Source organism: Zonotrichia albicollis, chromosome 1, assembly GCF_047830755.1.
Source record: "Zonotrichia albicollis isolate bZonAlb1 chromosome 1, bZonAlb1.hap1, whole genome shotgun sequence".
Classification (NCBI taxonomy): Eukaryota; Metazoa; Chordata; class Aves; order Passeriformes; family Passerellidae; genus Zonotrichia; species Zonotrichia albicollis.
Genome location: NC_133819.1, coordinates 139,557,488 through 139,581,717, shown reverse-complemented (window position 1 = coordinate 139,581,717; position 24,230 = coordinate 139,557,488). Strand labels below are relative to the sequence as shown.

The following is a 24,230-nucleotide window of genomic DNA, read 5'->3' as shown; positions in this document are numbered from 1 at the left end:
CTATGTTTATGACATAGTAGTATACTGCTTGAAAATAAGTGAACTGTCAAAATGTCAACATGATGAATTCATTGTAGGATCACAGAGAAAGATCATGTGGGTGTGTGAGGAAGAACAAAACCCTGATAATTAACAGAGCGGGTAGAAAAAATATTAAAACTTTTGAGAAGTTAATGGCCCTAATTTCAAGGAATGCAAATGTAAAGCATTCCCCACAGCATGAAGGCAAGTCTGCTTTGAAAAACATTTCTGATGCTCCACATAAAGCACTTGGAGTTCATCCAGAAGCAGAATCACTGCTCTGGGCTGTTGTACTGCTGCTTTTACTTTTGTTCATTGGCACTTGACACTTGCCGCTTGAGTCTTTAGTCTATGCTGCCAGAAGAAATCTTTCCAACTGCTCTGTGATTGAACATGCTCTGTAGGACTGGAAGATGCTTATGGAGTTAAGTGTACCCTGTATTTCCAATTTCCATGGGGCTGAAGCAAACTTTATATTTGATAAACCAAGATATCTTGATAGGCTTGGAGCAGAGTGGCTGGAAGGTCGTCCAGAAGGAAAGGACCAGGGGATGCTGGTCAGCCACTGGCTGAACATGAGCAGCGTGTGCTCAGGGGGCCAAGGAGGTCAGAGCCTGCCCGGTGAGAAGTGGCTGAGGGAGCTGGGGTTGGGCAGCCTGGAGAAAAGGGAGCAGAGGTGAGACCTTTCCACTCTACAACTGAAAGGAGAATGCAGTCAGGTGGGAGTTGCTGTCTCCTCCCAAGTAACAAGTGATAGGACAAGAGGAAATGGCCTGTGGGGAGAAGGATTAGATTGACTATTAGGAAAAAATTTCTTCCTTGAAAGGATTGTCAGGCATTGTAACAGTCTTCCCCAGGAAGTGGTGGAGTCACAGCCCCCGGAAATATTTAGAAGACATGATGTGGTTTAATTTTGGACTTGGCAGGACTACCTTTGCACCGGGACCTGATCATACAGGTATTTGTCAATCTAAATGATTTTATTATTTTATGAATCTATAAGATATATTGTATATATAAAAATGTTTAATGTGTAATATATTACATATTACAGAATATATTAAAAGATTCCTTTTCATTCCTCTTCAAGAGTCATCATCAAGCATCAACTTTTCCCTAAACTGTTTGCACCTATCCTATGCACATGACATTAACACAACCTGTAGGAACTAAAGAAGCACAAAGATGTATAGTGAGAGTGCACAGCTTATTTGCTTTACCAGTCTGAGCTGGAAAATTGAAACTGCTAAATATGACAAGGGGAGTTTTTTTCTGCCCATGGAAGTAATATATTTTCATCTCATCTGTTCACTTGATGAACTTAAAATTTTCCAAAACCTTTACTTTTCATTCTCCTTATAGATCATCAAAGATTAACTCCCAGTCTAGCAAATATTCATGTATAAACCTCATTTCATACATAAGAAAAATAGATGTTCAGATATTTTTGCAGATTCAGGATTCACTTGCCAAATAAGCCAATAAGAAATTAAAATCAATACTGCATGAACAGAGAGAAAATAAAAAAAAGGACAACTAGAGGATGCTGAAAACAAGTGACCTGCAATAAGAAGGCGGGTCTAATATTTTTTTCTGTTTTCCTTGTACACAAATCTCATCTTCATATGCTGTTGGTGTTAAGCACATTTCAGCAAGAATAAGATGGGAAAAGTAGCTTACACAAGTAATTTCTGAGCTGAATATTTTACTCTGCTAATGCTTTGTAAAATTATCTCCCAAATTTTTAACAGGAGTTTAGGGAGACTTGGGCTATCTCTAAGAATCAGGAGAAATTAATATTATGCACTTCTTTGTGTTTTTTTTTTTATTATTTTTTATTTTTCTTAGTTATTATCAAGTACTGAGGCTGCCTAGGAATATCTTCTGTTTCTGTGAGTTAGACACAGCCTCCACAATTACAGACAGCTTCTGTGATTGCACAGCTTGTGAAGATGAATGAACTCCTAGGAGCTGTGTAGCTGCACAGGCGAGTTTGACCCAGAAAACATATCCTTTAAAAGTGTTTTCTAAAATATGAGGAATATTCTTTAACACTTGGGCACACTGAGATTAAGAATGCTTCATGAATACAGAGGATTATTATACTGATTAATTTTGTAAACAAGCAAAATACCTTACTTTGAAAGGTCTAAGAGAGAGATTTTAAAATTTATCTAGAGGTGAAAATTAAAGATTGTTTGTATTCAGGGAGAATCACTTTAAAACAAAGAGATGTGTGACTATGCAGCCATTAGTTGTGATCTTTGCTTTTGTTAAATACTGACTAGAATGCAATGAGGAGGTTTTATCCAAAGGAACTGCACTGTGGTTACTAGTTACACAATTACAGCAATTGTCTGAAATTTTTCTGCATTAGTAAAGCTCTAAAAATCATAAAACAGCAGGGATCAGAGAGACATAGAGCTTAGTCTTTTCTTACTGCTGCTTCCAATAAAAAAATATCTTCATTGTTAGGATAAGCTGACTTGCGCTTTTAAGATTTTCATTTTTAATGACTCCATGGTTCAGGGTCAAAATATGCATGAATTTTAAAAGAACTCAACTGAAAATTCATGTACATTTTATGCAAAGGGTAGTGATCCTGCTACTACTCCACTGCTTTGCTGTCTTGAAATGGGCACGTATTATTGGCAGTAATAACTAGTGATTTTAATTCTGTGTAAATTATTACATACAATTCACAATGATGGAAAAATATGTGGCAGCTGATACCATTGCATGCCCATGATGAAATATCTCCCCCATAACTACAAACAGCAATTGACAAGCAAAGCCAAAGTTTCAGCAATGTGGTAGTCCTGACATTCATCAGAAAGTATAAGTACTTATGGATTATGTTAAGAAAATCACCTGTATGGTATAGTGAGGAGGAAACTGTTCTTGTCTAACAGAGAAAAGCTGTTTTTCAGTATGACACTATCCCTTCCTCTCACATTCATTATATGGATACCTTAGGAATTCGGCACACAAAGCTGTAAGGACAGCATTTATAAGGCCAGGATCAAATCTCTCTGAGGTGCTCAGTGAGCAATGAATTTTAAGTGATTTGTGGTTTTCATAGTGGGCTTTGTACATGGAGGGATAATAACATCAGAGGATTTCCTGCTTTTCTTTCCTATTTGCTTGTATGCCAGACTTACTTCTATGTTAGTCCACAGAGCACACGTGGAAAAATAGAAAGTTGCTTAACCTAAAGAGAGGTCCTTTCTATGTGACTGGAAACCTGAAAAGTATCCCCTAAAAGAGGGTACAGAGCTCCAACTTTATCTGAATACAGGCTTCTTCCTTTGCAGTACACTAAACTCCTTATTTAGAACTTGTGTTTTCAATGACCATGGTGGAGTACAAAAGAGTTTATTTGCATACTATGATTTGAAGCATTGGGAAGAATGAAAAATAATAAAAGTATTCCGTGTCTCTTAACAAATATGACCATGAATATGGGGATGAGAAACAAAAAGTTTAAACTTTACTTATTTTTCTGAGGAATTCTCTTTAAAAATGAGCTGACATGCAGTAAAGCAATCTATTACTCCTGTGGCCGCCTTGCTTCTTTAAATTCTGTGGTTTTCATACAGGGCTGCATTCTATCTGTACAACATATACCTTGATCAGAGGCAAGACATGATTTCTTCATTATAGCCTTCTCAATTCTTTTTGTGTCCCTCACCAAGCTAAATCTGCTTTCAAAATGTTTTTTTAAAATGGACCTCAAGTTGGTTCCATGAATGTTTTCTGCTGCTGTTTCTCTTCTTTGTAGCAATTGTACATATGTCCTTTTTGTTTTAGGTTGATTAAAACCATTTCAATATTACAGTTAGTTGCACACATGTATACATTCAAAACATATTAACATTCATATTTTCTTCTAGAAGACACGAATGTTAATATGTTTTGAAAGTATACATGTGTGTATACATTTTTGCATGCTTTTTTGCATGCAAAAAATATCTACATACAGAGGAAAGTAGCTATAAGAGAATATCAGATTAACAGCAATGTTCAGGGCTTATTTTGGAGGTTGTTCCTGCTTTCAGATTAAATGAAAAAAGATATTTCCTGATAGGCAATAAAATAATCATCTGAAGTCTCAGGTAAGGTTAAAAATTCCCAAAAAATATTGTGTAGAACAGGATACTACAGATTACCTCACATAAATTTAGAAAGACAAAAACTGCTCCTAGGAACACTCAATGAATTTCTGTCATGTGATATCTGGCAAAAGTGTATAGGAAACTAGGAAATAGTTTATAAATTTATTTTAAAGAATATTGGGAGTGTAATTCATATATATGCAGGAGTCTGAAGCCAACTTAATACTTAAGTTTCTGAAGTAAATATGATCCCAGCTGAGCACAGAACTCTTCCCCGATAATGGAGACCTGAACCTGGAAAAATGGAGACTGCTCTATCAGAGCAAGACTCTTCCTCAGACTTTCTGATGAGTGCTGATTACAGCAGTAGTAAACCTCCTGGTAGGAGTGTCAGCATGACCTTGCTGTATCTCTCCCTTGGGCTTATATAAAATTTTAGTTCCATAGCATCTTGGAAAATATAAATAAAACAGTTTCTGTTCCAGCATCTTTCAGAACCACACATAAATGGTGAGGATGTGAATCCAGCGTAGTCTGGTTTTGAGGAGTAGATTTGATTATAAATGTTCATATTCCTATTTATTGCTGTTATCTGTGTTTTGCCATGTTACAGGGCTTTGATATGTTTTTTGTGTTTTTCACCTTAGTCACAGTAAAGCCAGAAGTTTATCTGAAACACAGAATGACAGAGTGGTTCAGGTTGAAACAGACTTCTGGAAATCATCTGGCCCAATGTGCCTGCTCCTGTAGGGCTGCCCAGGACTGTGTCCAGATGGCTTCTAAATATCACTAGCAAAGGACATCCCACAGTCTCCCAGGGCAACTTGTACTGGTTCTCAGCCACCCTTTACACAAAACAGTGTTTCCTGATGTTCAGATGGAATGTCCTGTGTTTCAGTTTGTTCATCTTGCTTGTTGTCCTGTTTCTAGACATCACTGAAAAAACCTAGCTCTCTTTTCATTTTCCCTTCAGATATTTTTATCCTGTGATGAGTTACCCCTTTGAGCCTTCATTTGTCCCAGCTAAATATCCTCAGTCTTTTCTTCTGTGGCAGTTGTTTCCACATCTTTATCATTTTTGTCAGTCTTTTTGGACCTTCATGTCTGGACTACTTTCAGTATGTCCTCATGTCTCTTCTTCTGAGGAGCCCAGAACTGGTACACCAATGCTGAACGAAGGAAAAGGATCACCCCTTTATTCTGCTGACAACACTCCTCCTAATGCATCCTCCGATAGTTTTAGTCTTCTTTGCAACAAGGACAAATTGCTGGTACACAGCTAACTTGGTGTCCAACCAAGACCTCAGGACATTTTCTGCAAAGCTGCTTATCCTGGCCCAACCGTGGCATGCTGCGGTGAATGGGGCTGTTCTGCCCCAGGATCATGACTCTGCACTTCCCATTGGATAGCTTATGCCCTGCTGAGCTGATCCCCTGGAAGATGTAGATTCTCATACTGGTCAAAGAGAAATCTACTTTTAAAGGATATTTTTAACCAACGATTGAGTTGAAAAAACTTTAATTGATATTTTAGCAGCAGCAGCTGTTGGAGTTCTGAAGTTGTCTGAACAGTGCACAAGGAATTGAGAGCTGTTCTGTATTTTGCTTTGTAGTGACATCTATTTCTTCAATGGCTTTGGTATGTCTCTGCTCAATTGGACTCAATGGTAAAAGAAAGTATTTTTTGGCCTAAATTATGATTTCTATTTATAAAATGAGAGAGACTTTCAGGAAGATAATTGTTTTGAAGAGTTGCTGTAGAAGTTACTCTGCTTAATGCATTAAACTGGGACATAATCAATCTGGCTTTACTTCAATCCTCTGTCATGCACTTCCTCACATGTAATGGACAGTTGATTACTAATTACTCCTTACTTTCTCCAGTATAGAGACAATAAAAATTTTTATTTCTCATGATTTTTTCTGCCTTGCTTAATAAAAAAGATCTCAGAATGGGATGCTTTATCTCTTTAATGTACCCTATGCTGGTTTAGACTCTCCAGCTGCTCACACTTTCATCTGCCACTCCTTAGACTGAAACTACTTTGCTGCACTTACCTTCTTGAAACCAATCAGCATCATATAGGAATGCTTAAGCCTGTATTCCTCCACCAAAGATGCCTTCTACGTAGTTAGAGGCTGTAGTGTTTCCCTAAATCCTTTGAAAATTCCTCCCACAAAGGATAAGCTGTATAACTTCATGTCCTGATTCTGCCAGTAATTCATTGTACAACTGTCTAGACCTGAAATTAAAAATTATTCACATATACATTCCGATAAAAATAGCTCAAATGGCAGCTATAGTATTCAACATCGTTAATTCCATTTTGCAATTATTTGACAGACCACATCTTCCTATAGCATCTATTATCCTACACAAAATTTATAGTATAGATTAGGAAAACTTAAATGTATATTTTTTAATTAAGGACAATAACTTCTGATCCTCAAATAAGCCCAGTATGTGCTTATTTAAATCAAAATCTTAATGCTTTATTAAGGGAACAGGAGTTTGTATTTTTTCTGCAAATGCATACAAAACTCAATCAGGGATCTATTAATTCTTCCCTGTATTAACTAATTTTCTACTGCATTAGTAAACTTCTTTGTACACAGCAGTCTGAATATAATTAATATTTCTAGAGTGCGTTGCAGGTATTCTTTAATCTCAAACATTATAATGAAGTTTGTAATAAAAATAAATGAATGATAGCCCAAGTATTAAGATAGATAGTATGAAATATCATAGTCCCTAAATAAGTGAGTTTTTTCCTTTTTATATTATGCCCTTTTCATATCACCACTCAAAGCAAACACCTTGACCAGAGGTAAGTTTGGGCCTTTCATTCTTTTTAATCAGATAGAATTGAATTTATAGTTCCAGACAGGATGTCAGGAAATATGGCTTCTAGCTCAATAATTTAGGAGTTTTTTATTCTTCATATAGCATAACTGCCATCTTCGTCAAAATCTCACTCTTTTTGATGTCCATCATGAATATGGCATCCTATTTTAGGGCCTCTGTGTAAATAAATGAAGTAAATTGGCTCCTAACTCATATTTTCTGACTTACTCTTTGGAAAGGTATTCCTCACTCTATATGCTGTTGATGGAAGTCTACAGGAAGTAGGTGGTAGGAATTTACAACTTATTAAGGAAAAGTTGGATTAAAAGAGCTTCCTTTCAGTTTCTGACACCATCAAGATAATTATATACATCATATTCTAATAAGTATTTCAGCACTGATAGTCTACAATGCAGTAAGTTTTGCTCCAAAGAAAATTATGAATCTGAGAAGAAAGGTTGATCTAACCCACTGGTAATTTTTTCCTTGTCTACTGGCCACCTATAATACAAACTGCAATCATCCCTTGGAAAAATATTTTCAAACCAGTATTTTTGTGTTCTCTGTCATGACTTGGACAGTTATCCATCAAAGTACTCAATTTTTCTCTTCCAGAGCCTTCTGTGAACTTTTCCTTTGCCACAGCCTATTCTATTAACCAATGTTGTCTCAGTTTTCCTTGCACTCCTTTTTATAATTTTATTGAATATTTTTTCAAAAAAAATTATAAAACGTTTGAAAAATTAAGACCTCAGTCTACAGATTTCTTTTTGCTCTATACCTGCATAGTGCTTTGAGAAAAATAGTCTGTATGTGAATAGCACAGCTGGATGCTGTGAGAATAATAAAGCAAAACAATAAGCACTACAGAAAAATAATTTTCACCAAAAATTTATTCCTTTTTACAGGGTGTAAGCATCTGGTATAAGCAGAAGGAAAGGAGTCCTACCTCAAGGTCAGTCTCAAAAAAAGCTTAAAAGAATTTTTTGTTTTTTCCACAATTAAAAAAAAAAAAAAGGTAGTTCTGCAGTTTTTGACCAAAATCAACTGCTTCAGACCCCTTATTAATATTTAAATATTTTCCATATTTTTAAAAGACTCAGGAATGCTCTACAGCTTAAACAGTTTCAGTCATCAGAAGATGTCAACTAAAAGGGAACATTTTCTAACAACATAATTAACAGAGTGAAAACGCTGTTAAAAGTTGGAGTGACACAAATCATATGGTAGTTACTTTGGCTTATAAACCTTGGTCATAATGAAATTGTTATTTTCTGACTTCTGGCAGAACTGTGACAAGATTTGCTGTACGTAAGTTACACACAGATGTACACAGTTACTGTAGACGCAACACAGTTACTATGACTGAGATGTAGAAAAGTGGGAGAATGCACAGTATGTGTCTAGTTTAAGTTTAAAGATTTTTCCAGGAAATTTTAGAATTGTCACCCCCTAAAAATGAGGTTTGAGCACTTCTGGGATTTGTGGCCATTGAATGACATGCAACAGATTAATACCAGTCCAAAGAAGAGCCAAAAATTTGCAAATCCTAGCTAAGTTCCACAGAACCCTCAAAGGTTATGCACATGACATTTTTGAAAATAAGGGAAACTCCAAAGTACCACAGTTCCAGTCTAGAAGAACAGCTCAACATTTGTAGAGACATATTTTCTTATTTCTGTAGAGGCTGTAGTGGAAAATGGTACTTCTGGGTCCTGGGAACAGTTATTCAGGGTTTTTTTCTAAGGATAATATTATATGCTACTTTAGGAACTAAAACTTGTCACAACATACCTTACTGTATTCAGTAAGCTCAGAGGTAGAATTTGGGTTAACATCAAAAACACAGGGGGAAAAAATCGCAAGTTTTTATGGAATTGAAAATCATGTAAATAATTTTTTCCCAATTTTGGGATGAGAAAAAATTATTGAGTTTCTTGTTCTACCATTCTTCAACGTCCAGGTCACTACCAATATATTTCCTATTCCTGCTAAGGTATTATCCCTGCTAGATCTGATTCACTTTGCATAAATAATTGTACGGTAATTGGAACAAGATGTTTATTCTCAGCCTCCCACACAACAAATAAATGCCCTAATTACTGGGACTCTGCTCTGGTCCACTAAATGTGTGATTTAGAACAAGAAAAAAAATTCAAGTTTTTGAAAATGTGAAAACATCACATGTTACGTAGCACTCCTATGATAACTCATTTCAGTACTGGAAACAGATTTAACATTAACTTCATGATTTTAAAAGGTCTTTTTAAAGGAATAATTTTTAAAGTCACTTTATTACTTTAGAAGAGGGTGCTACAATTATATGTAAAACTTTATAACATTTGGGAAAATGACCTGCAATTTCAGTTGTCATTTAAATAGTAGTTTGCAGGAGATATTATGCAATTGATCCAATATTTTAAAAATCAGTTAAATGACACCCAGAAGCTCAGTTGCATATTTTAATAGTAGACATTAGAACTGAATAGGGAATTTTGTCTTACTTTTTACTGTCATTATGTGTAAGTTATACTAGTTGAGCAGACCTATTTTTATTTCAGTTTTTCATTTGACAAATAACTATATTTCTTCAGTGGAAATTTATTGTCATCATATTTGGGATTATATTGTAATTTTACAATGGGTAGTCTAGAAAACCTAGATATAAAATTAAAACTCATTATTAAAATATTCCCTAGTAGACTATCCCTGAAAATGTTGAGCTATGCTAAGTATAAGTTTTTGAGGGTTCAGAACAAGTATGTGACTGTGATTTTGTTTTCCTGCTGATGGAAATGAGATGATTGCTGCTTCAGAGCGCTGTTTCTTTAAGGATGCTAATTTCTTCAACACTTGGGAGCAAATTGCATGCTCACTGGGAGAGGGTTGATTCACCTCTCCCCTCTCCTTTGGACTTGATTTTGAAACTTCCACATAGCGTTAATGGTAAGCTGTTATCAAATTACATGAGACAGAAAAATGTATAATAAAAAAATACATATCTTTCCTTGACCTTCAAGTTTGCAAATAAGAATAAATTGTTAATTTAGGTCTATACTTCAGGTCATTTAAGACTTATACTTTAGGCAAACAGTCTAGGAATTGTTCAAGCTGTTACCAAGGAAATGGTGAGTCATCATGAGTTTTCTAGGATCATTTAAGGGTCTTGCTGTTAAAAATATTAGATATATACCTTATTCTGGAAAATCAAACCTGTGTTGGCAGATGTCTATCATATTTGCTGATTTGGCTCTCATTTTTAGCTAGCTTTTCTCAGGTCACTAACACTGAAGGCATGAAAAAGTATTTTTATTATTTTTTTCAATATAGAGGTAAATATCTATCTCCAAATACCTTTTCTTCCTCACCACATCTCTTCTTCGGCCCTCTTGCAACTTTTCGCTTCTCTTACTTTATTTTATAAATAAATAAATAAATAAATAGGTACTTAGATATGTTATGTGCTAGTCATGCTGCATGAAGACTGAGTGCAACAAATTTTTAATCAATGAGACTTCATTGGCTATATCTATTCCATCAGTAATTTGTGTAATCAATTTTTACTTTTAATTTTTGCCTCTAAGTACAAAATGGGCGTTTTCTGATGTTGTTTATCAAGTTCTTTGCCCAGCTTAAGTTGATAAAATTAAAGCCATCTTGAATATATGATGCTGAAAACAAACAAGTAGGCCTCTTTGTGTTATAATCCTATCAAATGAGAGAAATGCACACTTCTCTCTGTTCTTTTTCTTGATTCTGCATTAATCACAGTAAATTTTCTGGAATCACCCAGCAGTACATGATGCTGTTGCTAGGCTAAAGGAAGAAAAGAAACAGACAAGACAATCTCCCTGACAGAAAATTAAACATAAGATTTTCTTTGTTGAAGTTCATTTCTGTTCTGCCTTTTTGCACATTGTGCACTGACAGGTGAGTATCTCAAATGAGTAGGTTCAATGCACAGTAAATAGATGTTTCGTGCTTATCACAGTTTGTCAAGAAGCTGCTGTTTGGGTATGTGCTCTGATCATCAGAGCTTGAGGATTTCTGAAGCATTTCACAAAAATCCTTTTCTCTTTTTTCCCTCCAGTAATTTCAAAGTTGTATTTTCTTTTCCACAATGTGTGCTACACTCCTGCTTATACAAGATGGCAACTCCCTTGTAATCCTAATAGCTTCATAAAACCGCTGCCTGTGGCATAATCTGGGCACTCCACATACATTTGCCCTGTTAAAAGCTTAAGTCTGAACATATTTTTCTTACAACCCCTGAGACTTTTCTGAAGATCAGGAAAGCTCAGAAGTGTTACAGGAGCTCCAACTGCATTTTATGAAGGTGTACCATGGACCTCCAATGAGAGACGTGTGTGGTGTTAGATTGTGTGGTCTGTTCTGAGTGAAACAGAGAATTAAGTCATTTGTGGTTTACAGACAACTGAAAATTATTGACTTAGGAGTAACTCTGGCTTCAACTTTAACTTTCCAAAGTCAGAAATATGTTTCTAAGAGCAAAATGCCTTTGGAGCTGCCTAGCTTGTTGGCTAGGCAATTCTTGATATAGTGAAAATCAGGAGTCCTGACTAATTTCACAAAGATTTACTGACAGCTTTAACTTCAAAGCGTGCAAGTTCCAAAGATTCAATATTTATTGCTTCTCCCTCCAAGCAAGACATTGTGTAGAATTACAAATTCCTAAGCCTATTTTTTATCAACATAGCTCTGAAAGGGTCAAAGCTTGTTCTTAGAAGTCCTCAGAAGTGAGAAAAATGAAAAAAAAAATAGTATTGTATGAACTACATAAAAAGAAAAATAAATCACTTTTACACTAATTTTACCAGCAGTCATCACAATAAGATTGTGGAAAATTGTAATAAACTAACTAAATTCTTATTAAATCCCTGAATTTTCATGATACGTCTCAAGTGACTATAAGGACAGATAAGCAAGTTTTAAGATTCACACTTCTCCAGTTCTAATTTGAACAAATAAGAGATTAATGAAGTTATTAATTTTGAAATAACAATGATATTTCAGGACCATCATAGAATTTCCCAGACAAAAAAGGTAGGATGATTTTGGGCAGATATATGGAAGGTTCAAGAAGTCGATGACGAAACAAGATGTTTAAGAATGTAATGTTTGTTTTCATAAAGCCATGTTTGTTCTTTGAGGGCAAATGGTTTGAAAAGATGAATGACAGAAGTGCATAATTTAATTTGTGTAAAAGAGCTGATCATTGTCAGACCCCTGAGTTAGAGTCCAGAGACTTCACTGCTGTTTATTTAGAACAGCTTTGGGAATTGTTCTTCTCACAGATCTAGAGTATACAAATAATATAAACACCTTCTGAAATACTGATGAAATCTTTGAAAAGACTGCTGAGAAACACCATAGGAGCTACTTATTTTATTCCTGTACTTGCAATAGACACATTCTTATAAAGATTTAAGAAGCTTTACCATGTAAATTGATGGCTTTGCATTGAGGAAACAATCAGTAAAGTGTGAACTGAAATCTAGACAAAATGTACCCCTAACGTTCAATTTCCTTTAGAGTTTCTTACTTCAAATAAGTTCAAAACTGCAAACTTAATTTGATTTTTATATCAAATGAAACTATGGTAATTCCCATCTTTTTTTTGCTTTTTGAAAGAAGATTCTTTTTTAAAAGGCCATATTTTTCATGGCAACTATTAATCATGCTAACAAATTTTAAAAGTAAAAAATACATTTTCTATGATTTTTTGTGTTTGATTTTTGTTTTTTCCTAAACTCAAATTATTTTCAAGATATCTCAATAATTTTCAAAAACTATCTGGATAGATTTTTTAGAAGTTACTTCAACTGTTTTTTTATGGTGTTTATTTTCAAAAATACTGAAAAAGTAAACAGGTAAAAATAAGAGATAAATTCAGTAAAGAATGTAATTTGTATCTATCCTTTTTCCCAAGCTTCCATATTTCAGAAATTAATAAAGTTTTGCAGCTTCTAAAACCTCTCAAAAAAAGCTGAGTTTTTTCTACTATCCTACTTTCATCTCTTTCATTCTCTGCTCTGAAAAACATGTACATTCTTAATTTGATCCTTTTTTGTGAGAGCATTTACACACTGACACACTTTACATGGAATAATTATGTACTTTCATCCATCTTGCTCCTCTGGTGCCCTGTCACTTGTACTTAAGACATAAAACTGGAAGACTAACAAACCTCTTGGCTGATTTTGCTGAAGACATTTAGCAGTCTGCAGCCTCAAGCTGATCACTCTGTCCATAAAAAGGTTGGTACAAATAATGCAACATATGCCATATTTCTAGAAGTAGCTTAATTATTTAAATTCCTCTTCCTAGTGCTCTCAACATTGTGACTTTATTATTCTCTAAACATTATCCATACGAGTTTGTAGGAGAGATAAGAAATATTCCTCTATTTGATTAATAAAGCTTCAAGTCACACAGTCAAGCCTTCAATAATTTTGCTAAATAAATGCAACCCATATGTAGACTTTGTCTCCTCTGATTCAGCTTTCATTATGAATGATACTCTATGAATTTCTGAGTATTACAAAATGCATAATATATTCCTTGGAACTATCCTAATACTGATGCACAACATAGAGCACCTCATAATTTTTCATTGAAAACTCACAGGGTATATTTGCTATTTATCTTGTGTTGATTTTATGTTAACAAACTCATAAAATTTAATGAAAATTACTGCTCAAGAGTATTTCAAATGCTATATAACTTCTAATTGTTGAATGCAATGATCCAGTTAATCTTGCAATTATGTGTGGTCTTTTTCATGTCTCTAGAAACAAAGTCTATGAATTTAAAAATATATTCTTCCAACATGTAGATTGCAGGACCTTTTTAAGAATGGTTTTCAAAAAATAAAAACTAACCTCAGAAAGATCTAGATTGCAATCAAAGAAATATGTTATTTTTCTAAAGAAATGGAATGAATCTTTGCCGTTAAAAGTTGAAATGAATTTATAAGGTAAGACAGATGGCTAACAGAAACTAAAATGTAATTTCAGCTCCAGAGGTAAATAAGCTTGATGGAAGTCTGGAAAAAACACAAGAAGCTCAAATTCTTCCCCTCTTCTACAATTAATTTTTTATATTTTTTTTCCCATGCACAGTAATTTCCCTTCAACGTTATTGTACATTTTGCCTTTTGCTTTCACATGTAATATAAACCGTTTCCTCTCTCTCTCTTTTTTTCCCACAGAAACACACATACAGACGCACAGAGGCCACCTGGGCTTGGTGTTCTGGACAAGAAGTTCATGGGTTTTGCCTACCAACACAGTGTATCTGGAGAAACCTTCAGCCTGCAGGGCTAAGAACCCGTTTTAAGCCTCAGGGTACAAAAGTTATTTTTCAGAAGAACTCCTGGTTTTCACCTGTCAGTCTTCACCTCCTGTTTTTAAGTTTTGCTCATTTTCTACCACATCCTAAATACTCATATCAGTTTTTACTCTCTAAGTCTTTTGTATCTCTTTAGGATTTTAAATTGATGTATACCTTTAAGATTGTATAAAGTTTATTACTTAATTAATGTCTGTCATCTATTTAATACCTGAAAATAATAATCTTTGCCTTGAGTCCCTGTATTGTAACTACAAAAATTGTGCTTCCCTTGATTATTCTTTTATTTCCATGGTGGTTTTTCTACTACATTTCTTTATATAAAAGAGGTGAAAAATTATGAAGAAACACAAAACTGATCTGCACTGAACTGAGCTAAAAACTCATCACAATAATTTTTAACACAGTGTAGTGTCATTTTTCCAAAGATGCCCAAAATTACATGTAAATGTAAAAGGAGGTGTGAATCATTGTCAGAATCTTAGTTTTAATGAAAGCATTACATCAATAAAAAGCATGTTTTCATTTTTGAATGAACTTGAATTTCATATTATTTAAATTCAAATTTCATTTTAATTTAAAAAATACATGAAATCAATTATGATGAGTGAAATTTTAATGCTGAGAGGGCAAAAATCAGTAAAAAACCTACATGAGACTTTCCTCCTCGCTTAGAAAAAGAGCAAAAATAGGTTACTTTTCCTCATGTAGTACAATTTCTTAAATTATGAGAAATACACCATCACATAAAACTCAATTCCTAGAATAGGTTATCTGAATTAATTTCAAGCCAAATAAAAAAGTTTCAAGTAAACCTTCTTTGTACAAATGTTGTTATTTTTTAAAGACTGGTATAGAGTAGGAAAAGAGCCAAGAAAATGCAGCCTCTTGGGTTCTAAGAAAAAATCCATTTACATAAAAGAGGATCAGTCTGAAAATTAAAACATTTTTTCAGAATACAAAGAAAAATTCTGCTAGCGCTAATCTCTGGGTGACATTTTGATGTCTAATTGCCTGGGGAGCCTACCTCTCCTTAGGTTTCCACTGCATGGGAAAATATAGTTAGGCATTTCAGGCACCACAAATTCTAAAAAGACGGAATAATTTATGCTATGTGCCTTTAAGAGTTGTTATCTCCTCTGGCAGCCTCAGGTCAGGACACTCCTGCCCAGCTGTCTGAAGACCCAGGCTGGAGGATTCAGTTGCTGCTCTCCCGTTTGCAGGGTCGACCGTGAGCAAAGCTGAGCTGGTGGCCCAGAGACACTGGCCAGGGGACACTGGCGTGCTGGGTCACACAGACTGCCACAGCAGTGCTTCCAACAGCACCTACACACTGCACCCACCTCTAGCACACACGCAGGCAGCCAAGTCCCCTCCCCTTGGGCTGGCAGGGAGAGCAACTCGCCAGGGTGGGCACACACACAATTTACAGTTGCACTGCCAGTGTCACAGACCTTCTTGCTCATCCCACGAGTATCCTGCTCCCCGACTGCTCCAGCACGGTACTTGCTAGCAAAAGGGCACAGGCACTCACCTGTATTGGACTGCAGCTGAGAAAATAGTTACTGAGAATATAGATCAGATTGCATTGATCAGGTGCAGGGCTCGCTCAGGCAGGCATAAGGACAATCCACGTTTTTCATGCTACCAGCCCCTTTTATACCTACTTTGTTTCTCCCCTATCCGCTTCCCCTGCCCATTTCCTCATCAGCTGGATAGCCCCACTGACAGCCCATCCCCTTGCCCCCAGCATCCTGAACCCTCCTTTTTCCATCATTCTGAGAGAGAAATATTACTGCTTTATCTGACATGGATGTATGCCATGTGAGACATGAAGGAACTGCACATTTCAGATACCTAAAAAGAAGACTTGGTGTGAATTAAGCTCAGCGTCGCTGAGTCTGAAGCATTTGTGGATGTGAAAGAAAGCAATTTCTAAAAACACAATTAAGAAATGTAGATAACTACACAGTTAAGACATCAAGGGTCTAAAAGAAAGTAATTAATGATTAGGGTAACTATATTTTGGGTTTTCAAATAATATTAAAAAGCTTTATGTCTCTTGTAGAAGTACTGGACAATATTTTCCTTTGGAAAATGTATAGGTATGTGAGATTAATTCTGATCCATGGATTATGCATTGTTTATTAAATACATAAAGATGTCGAGAAACCATTTTTTCATGTGACAATGTTAATGCATACTGTGGCAGTCCTCTTCATGTTGGCTTCTGTTTGGAATCCAGTGAATGGAACTCCTGATATAATCAGTGAAAGCGTAAATGTTTCCATTATTTATTCCCAGTCTGAACGTCAAAACAAACTAAGACTTGTTCTTTACATTACAGACTGTATAGTTCTGCCACCTGGTTGATGTTCATTCACATGTGAACATTGATGCAAAGATACATGGATTAATGCTCACAGCACATTGATTTTGAGGGGCCCTTCAGCACTTCATAACATCAGAACTGAAAAGTACCTGAGTTGTACTGAAGGAGAGGTGATAGAGAAAATAAATTACTGGAATTCAGCAGAACACTCACTTCTGTGTCTGGAGCAAGCTAAACAAGAAATAGAGTTATTGGGCCTTTTCCTAAGAAAAGATTTCCATATCTGTGTGTTAAACTGTGCTGTAATGCCAAACTTTCTCATATTCTAAAAGAATCACTACTTGGTGATATATGACTTTGTAACATTGTTTAGTAAAAGCTCTAACTGAGCAATTAAATTAAACCTCAAAGTTCTTAGCATCACCTTTTCTTTGAAAGCACCATTTCTGCAGTTCATTTTTTCAGATCTCCTGATTACAATTCAGTAGTGCTCTGGATAAGCAGGTAAGATCTGTCAGAGCAAGAAAAGAAAATTTCAGGAGTGACAGAATTTGACATAACATCAGTTTGCAAAGGTTAAAATTCTTTGAAAAGCAGGTTTTGGAAATACTTCTTATGCACAGAGCTGAGTGCTGTTCAGCTCCAAATGAGTGGTAATAAAATATCACTTATTTCTTCATGTATGGTTGGTCTGTTTCTTTCATACATTAGTAGAAAGAAGCTATTTAGTAAAGATCCAAGTCAGAAATGGCAGATGTTTTCAACCCAGGTTATTATTAAAAGTGCAGAGACTAACTAATTAATGAACTTACTTTATGCTTCCAACACCTGCATTGGGCACTGACAATAACTGAGTAATAAGAAGATCAAGAAGAGATGATGTCATAGAAATCACATTAAAGTTTGCATGTTCACTCGTTTTATGCAATGGTTTTGAGTTCTTACAGTTTATATTAGTACATTTTCAATGAAGCTCAACTGAAAGCTGAACTTACCAAAGAAATTAATCATTCAGTTTTGAAGAGAAGAAAAAGGTGCCACAGCATCGCACAGAACTCTAAAAACAAAATTATTTGTATCAAAATTAAAATTATTTGTATTAATACTAGTAATAGTAATACTCACTGGCCCTTAAATTAAATCATTTTTTTCAAGAAGTGTCTTCATTTGTTAGAGCATGATCAAAAATAGGCATTGAATAAATAAATACCTGTAATTTCTCTGTTATTATTTTTCCCAATATTTGCATGGGCCTTAACACTGACATAAGCAAGACACACCTCACAAGCTGCATGGAATTTGCTGAAATGCAGGTGCTGTCCTGGGGGCTATGTCACATGCACAGTAAGTAAGGTGGCTCAGTGCCTCCTCTGGAAGTGTCACTTGCATGGCTGCTGCCCCATGGAGTAAATGAGAAATGCAGAGACCAGCACTGCTGTGTTTCCCTGCTCACCCAGCCTATTCAAATCTCAGAGTGGAGAAGGTGAGGTTTTATTTTTATCTGATTTGTATTTACAGTTTGCCTACATTTTAGGTACTTTAAGTACTTGAAGCGCCCTATAGCCCCTCATCATAGGTCACATAGAAGACTGCTTTATGTAAATATTAGAGTTCAGAATGCTGCCACTGGATTTGTGCCTGGCTGGGACTCTGAATAACACAAATCTAAAAGCAATGACAAGAGTTGTATGCTTAAAAATTGTTATGCCTTTTTTCAAGTCTCATAATAGCTATTTTACTTTGTTGACTTTGTTAAGAAAACTGATGACCTTAACTGTGTCATTTTTATTATTATTCATGTATAATTTTTATATTTTACATAATTTAAAAGCCAAAAACTGGAGAGCAAATGAAAGTATGGTGATACTGCACGTGAGAAATTTGAACAGTTATAAAAGAATGTCATTTATTCAGAAATTTTTTTCAGTGCATTTTAAAATAATTGCTTTCTTTTTGATTTAATGAATATGTGGGAAAATTTCTCATTCCAGATAAAGCAACATTTAAAAACAAGAAAAATATTTTAATGAGCAAAGGAAATTTTAGTCCCCTTTTTAAAATGAGAAAGAAGTAAAAGGCTGAAGTAATTTGTGCAAAATTATTTCCACCTTGCTCTTAAAAACATGTGCTGCTGTAAAACACTGTAAATAGTAATGCTTATTACACTTGGAATAATTGGTTGTTGCAGCCAATGCTGGTCAGAAACATTATAGTTAATGTAACCACAATGTCAAAGTTTTGCAGAAACATGTCAGCAAAATTATTTTTGTTGTTTCTTAGAGGAAAACAGTAACAGACTTATAAGTTTTCACAAAATAAAAAAGAATCTCTTGGAAATGCTGTTGGGTACAAGAGTACATGTCACCTCTTTTCTAATAGCATATTACTGAACAAGATTTTTCAATGCTTGCAGTTCAGAGAAAATAATGAAAGGAATTGCCATTGCTCATTGTTATTTCCAGAAAAAGAATGGTTTTAACATTTCCATGTAGGTAGGCTTGCAAGATACTCCTATATACAGTTTTTTTTTGTTGTTGTTCATAATGGACATATTTTCCTTTGACAATCTCTGCATGTCATCATGACTTTATAAAATACCTTCCTTGAACCTAAAGTAGAGCTCTGAAGAGTTTCATGTTGTGCAGGTGCCATGACTTGAATACAGTTGCTATGGAGTTTCTGAAATGCTATACAGAAAATTTCCTGCAGTAATTCAACCACCCTCTGGCTTTTGAATCAAAAAGAAAAACATATATAATCTTCCACAGCAATCAGATAATGGATGCTGGGGTGAATGTAAAGTTTTAAGCTCTTAAGTTTTTCAGCAAACACTTCAACTTGCAGAAAAATAAGGAGTTCTTTGCTCATATACAGGAGTTCTTTGTTCAAATACAGACTAAATAATTTACTGATTGTCCTTTAATTTTTTTTAAATAATAAAAAACTAGTTTTATAGAACATTCAGTTTCTAATATTTTAAATGAGGCATGTGAAATCACTCTTTGAGGTGTTGGGGTTTTGGGGGATTTTTTTGCTTTTTTTGCCTTTTTTGCTTTTTTTGGTTTTTTGTTTGTTTGTTTTTGGTTTTGTTTTTGTTTTCTTTTCTATAAGATCAATGGTTACTCGACTTATGCAGAAAAGAAAAGTTCTGGCAACATCTCAATATTACAAGGAATGTTAATTGTGCTCATTGTTACTTACATGAACACTTACATGAAATCCAGAAAAGATTATTTTGAATTGCTACACAGCTACTGTGCCAAAACCCTGAGAACATATTCTATATCAACTCAGCAATATTTACACAACAAATCAAATGGAGATGATGTGGCAGTTTCAGTTTGAAACTAGGCAGAAACACAAATTTCACTTCCTTAAATGCCTCCCATGCAAAATTACTACATTGGAGAAAATACAGTTTTTTCTTTAAGCAGGGCCTTCTTTATACAGAATTTTGTGCAGAACAATAGGCATAAAACCTAACACCTCAGTGAAATAATAATTTTATCATTCTTTTTGAAGGATGATATATAATTTTTAAGAATATATAAAACTCCACAATACCATGGTTTAAATAAAATGATGAAACAATTTGTTTTGATCCTTCAGACCTGAGGGTAATTTGGCCCAAGCTATAATGCATTCTTACTATAGAAGGAAAGATAGTAAAATAACCCCACGGGGTGAAATTTTGCATGCCAAAGGAACAATGAAAATTTTCATTATCCATTTTGTGATTTTAAATGACTGAAACAATAGGTACATATTTGTTCATAAACACTAAAAAGAAAAGGATAGATGCCTTTAAATATTTTTACTGTAAAAAGAACCCAAATCAAAAACAAGCAACAACAACAACAAAAACCTCTATGAAGGAAATAGAGAAGATCAGATTGATAAATTTCCTACTAAGGGGAAGACATTTTTCAAACATAAATGATGAGGTAGAGCTGTAGCCAATACACTTGTCTTTAAAGAAGAGAAACTCAATGTTAAAGAAAATTATTTAAGGCATTTTATTCCATGGTCTGAGATGAGATACAGTGTGACCTTTATTAGGTCTCTGTTTTCTACAGCCTGTCCCTGGTTCAGCATATTTCAGAACTCCCTCATATTTACATCCACTAGTTATTTCCCCTCTTAACTGAAGAGGTGACTTGAGCCCAGATGTGTCCTAGCCTGTTGGGTATCCAGCTCTAAAGCTTAATTTAGGATTTATCTCATTGGGTTTGTAATAATAAAAAAAAACCCTTAACTGATAATTTGAGAGTTACTCTTCACTAAAAGGCCTTTGAATCCTGTAAAGTGTCGCATGCTTGAGCAATGCAGTAGAAATGGCTTTGACATAGTTTGTAGCTGGTTTTTATTTCCAGACAAAAATGATTTGATCTTTCAAAGAGGCATATAATTAAAACTAACAGTAATAAGAAAAAGTGAATCTTTTTGATGTGGATTTTCACTGTAGAGAATCAGTCCCAACTTGGTGGTATGAGGCAAGTCACTAAAGAACCCTTAATAGCTGCCCATGCAACAGCTGTTTAGTGCATTGGCTTCAGTGTAGGTTCTGCTACAACTTGTAACTTCATACGTTATCGAGAATCATCCTAAGTTACAGTCTGCAGGCAGATTGTTCACATCCTTCTATTTTGTTACTTGTGACTGCCTACTTGTTTGAGAATAGAATGAGAATAACACAACTCCTTGTATTGCACAGAAAGTACCAAAAATGTTACCTCACTGAGCTCATAAATATTCCGTATTTATCTCTTCACTAGAAAACAAGGATCTGTATCATCAATGCTCTTGAATGAGAACAATGTTCTTCTTGAAGAACATTGTATGTCTGTAATGAATTTCCTTTGTTTTTAATAAAATAAATGAGGTGTATATTTTCTTTTACATTAACAAAATTTCAAGACATTTTGATTATTGTAGGAAATTGAGCATAGCTTTGTCTCATCTAGACTAGCAGATGACTAGATTCTAATAACAAAAAAAAAAAAATCTGTATTTCATTTCAAAATGTAGATTGTTTCTTACTCATTTTAAAACTGGTCTAGTGTATTAATTTAAATTTGAAATGCTTTGGAGTGGGAAAAATTATTTTACTGGTAGTATATGTACTCCTTAGCACATTGAGATATGGCCATAATAGGTAGGACATTAGAAAACAAGGAAAGATAGGTTTTAAAGCTCTGGAATGTGTGTTTGTTGTCAGGGAATCTTCAGGACACTTTTTGAATTATATTGGTTAAAAATTCTTGCAAATTTTGTGTAAGCAAAGGCTTTTTATTAATCACAGCATAAATAAATCTGAATGTGCTTCTGCTTTTGCCATCTATGTAAGACATGCAACTGAGCAACAGAAATTCATTCAGTTAGAACAAATCTTATACTGATCTGTAGTGATCTGTGGGGTTTACTACACATCTTTGTATTCATTACTATTAGTAAAGATGCATTGTTATGCTTTATCCCAAATGACATTATTGCTTTTGATTCTCTACTAACACAGATATCCAGACAGTGTTTTTCTCAAGAAACACTGGCATTCATAGATTCATTGAACTATTTTGAGATACTACTTACTTTTCAAATAAGTCAGCTAATGAGATTTCCAAGATCTATGACAATAAGGCTTATACCTCAGTAATGTAATTAATGTGAAAATTTGGATACTCAAAGGGAAATTATTTAATATTGCAGGATCATATTGAGAGATCCAGCTTCTAAAATGCATTTAATCATAGCAAAACTTACAGTGAATGACATATTTTTATTCTTTTTAAGAAAAAGAAGTTGAAATAAAATGGTTTTCTGCAATTACAGGGATTCCAGTGTTACTGTAGTGTGACACTACAGGGAAATGTAAATGTAGGCAAGGGCTCATTTAAAAGAATTCAGTCTGATTAGTAAACATGCAGTGTTTTAAATGGCAGCATAATGTCTGTTTCTTTCTCTGAATAACTGATAGTTGGATTATGGAAATTGCCTCAAAGAAAAGGAAGTTGTTGCAACATTTTCCAACTAAGCATGATGAAGCCAGATTGTTTTCCCTGGAGCAGAAACATTTCATATAGAGTTTCTGGATCCCTGTTCTTGGGGAGGGTGGATGGGGTGTCATGGATTTTTTTTTCCTTTCTTCCTTGCTATCAAAGCACAGAAATGAACTTTCTGAAGCTCTGGGTGTCTTTTGTATGTGTATCTTTTGTGTGTATATATATATATATTTACTGTTGTGAGTAGATGACTACTGTTTTTGCTGTGACAACAGGACTACATGCTTAAAATCACCTTCAGATTCACCCTTAAGTTGGTAGAAGGACCTTGCTTGCTCATCTGTGCATGTTTTGACTTGTATATATGTCGATAGTTATGAAGTTTCTCAAGATACAATTACTATTAAATAAAATATGGATCTAAGTAGATAATTAACCATTTTCGCCTCACTGTTTTGAATGGCTGCTACTCTAGATAGAGCCCTTCTTAACACAGAGTCACTGCATGGAGTTTTTAAAAGATACAACCAGATATTACAATGTTAATATTTGTTATGAGGTCTTTTAGATACCATCTTTTGTTTTGTTTTTACCATCAGAAAACAAACAACAAAAAAAAAGTAAACTGAGGGAAATCAGCTCTTTAGAGGCAAAGATATTTTCCTCAGTGGCTAAATTATCATATATTACAAAGCCAAGTACCCTCACACAAAATTACAGTGCATATGAATTGATACTATCCATTAATCATAAAAAAGGGGAGGGAGACAATTTAAGACTTGCAGCAAAAAATGCTGCAAAATGTACTTGAGGTAGAGTTAGCACACATGATTATTTGAAATTATTTACATAATTTGGATCTAATTGTGACTAAACAAATTTGTTTCATAGATACAAACTTATCTGAAGATCCAAGAGTGTTAAAACAATGTGCAGTCTATACAATATGCAGTGTGATATTTATCTTTTTATTAAAAGCAGTTTATCAGAAATATAACATGTATCAATACAGTTTGTTGGGTGTTATCCTTGCTTCACTACCTCTTATTTAAGAGGACTGAGCTGGTGAACACATGGCAGAGAAAGTGGTTTGATAGCTGCTGTTGTAAGTAGCAACTTTTTTCTCCAAAGCCAAATCCTACTGTTTATTTCAGCAGCTGCAGCCAAGCAAAAATTCCAGCTTACTTACAAAAGAGCTGTGTGTGAAGGTGAACAGACCACCCACATATGAAACAATAAGGGGCAAAATTCTGTGCTCTGTTATTGCTTATTTTCGTCATTGGCTAATAGATTACTTTGGCATGTTTAAACTAATGTATTAAAAATACATTAGTATTCTAGGTATTCTAACTTTTCTCAGCTTCCCATCTGCTGCCCAGGGCTTTTCTTGCTGAGATAGGAAAATATATTCTCTGTGAATGGGAAAAATTCTTTCAACAGGAAGATTTCATCTGCCTTAAACTTCAAGCTCCTGGTCCAAAGGAAGGTTTATTTGCTAACACAGGTCAAAAATGGTAAAAGAGTCACACTGAATCAGAGCAGTCCTT

General features: G+C 34.7%; 1 long non-coding RNA gene across 1 annotated transcript; it reads left to right on the top strand.

The window, feature by feature from the left end:
* The first annotated feature begins 451 nt into the window (after positions 1-451).
* On the top strand, positions 452-16,375 carry LOC141725424 (uncharacterized). The gene is made up of 3 exons (XR_012577272.1): positions 452-979; positions 7,890-7,936; positions 14,213-16,375. It is a non-coding gene; the product is annotated as an uncharacterized LOC141725424 (long non-coding RNA).
* The last annotated feature ends 7,855 nt before the right edge of the window (positions 16,376-24,230 follow it).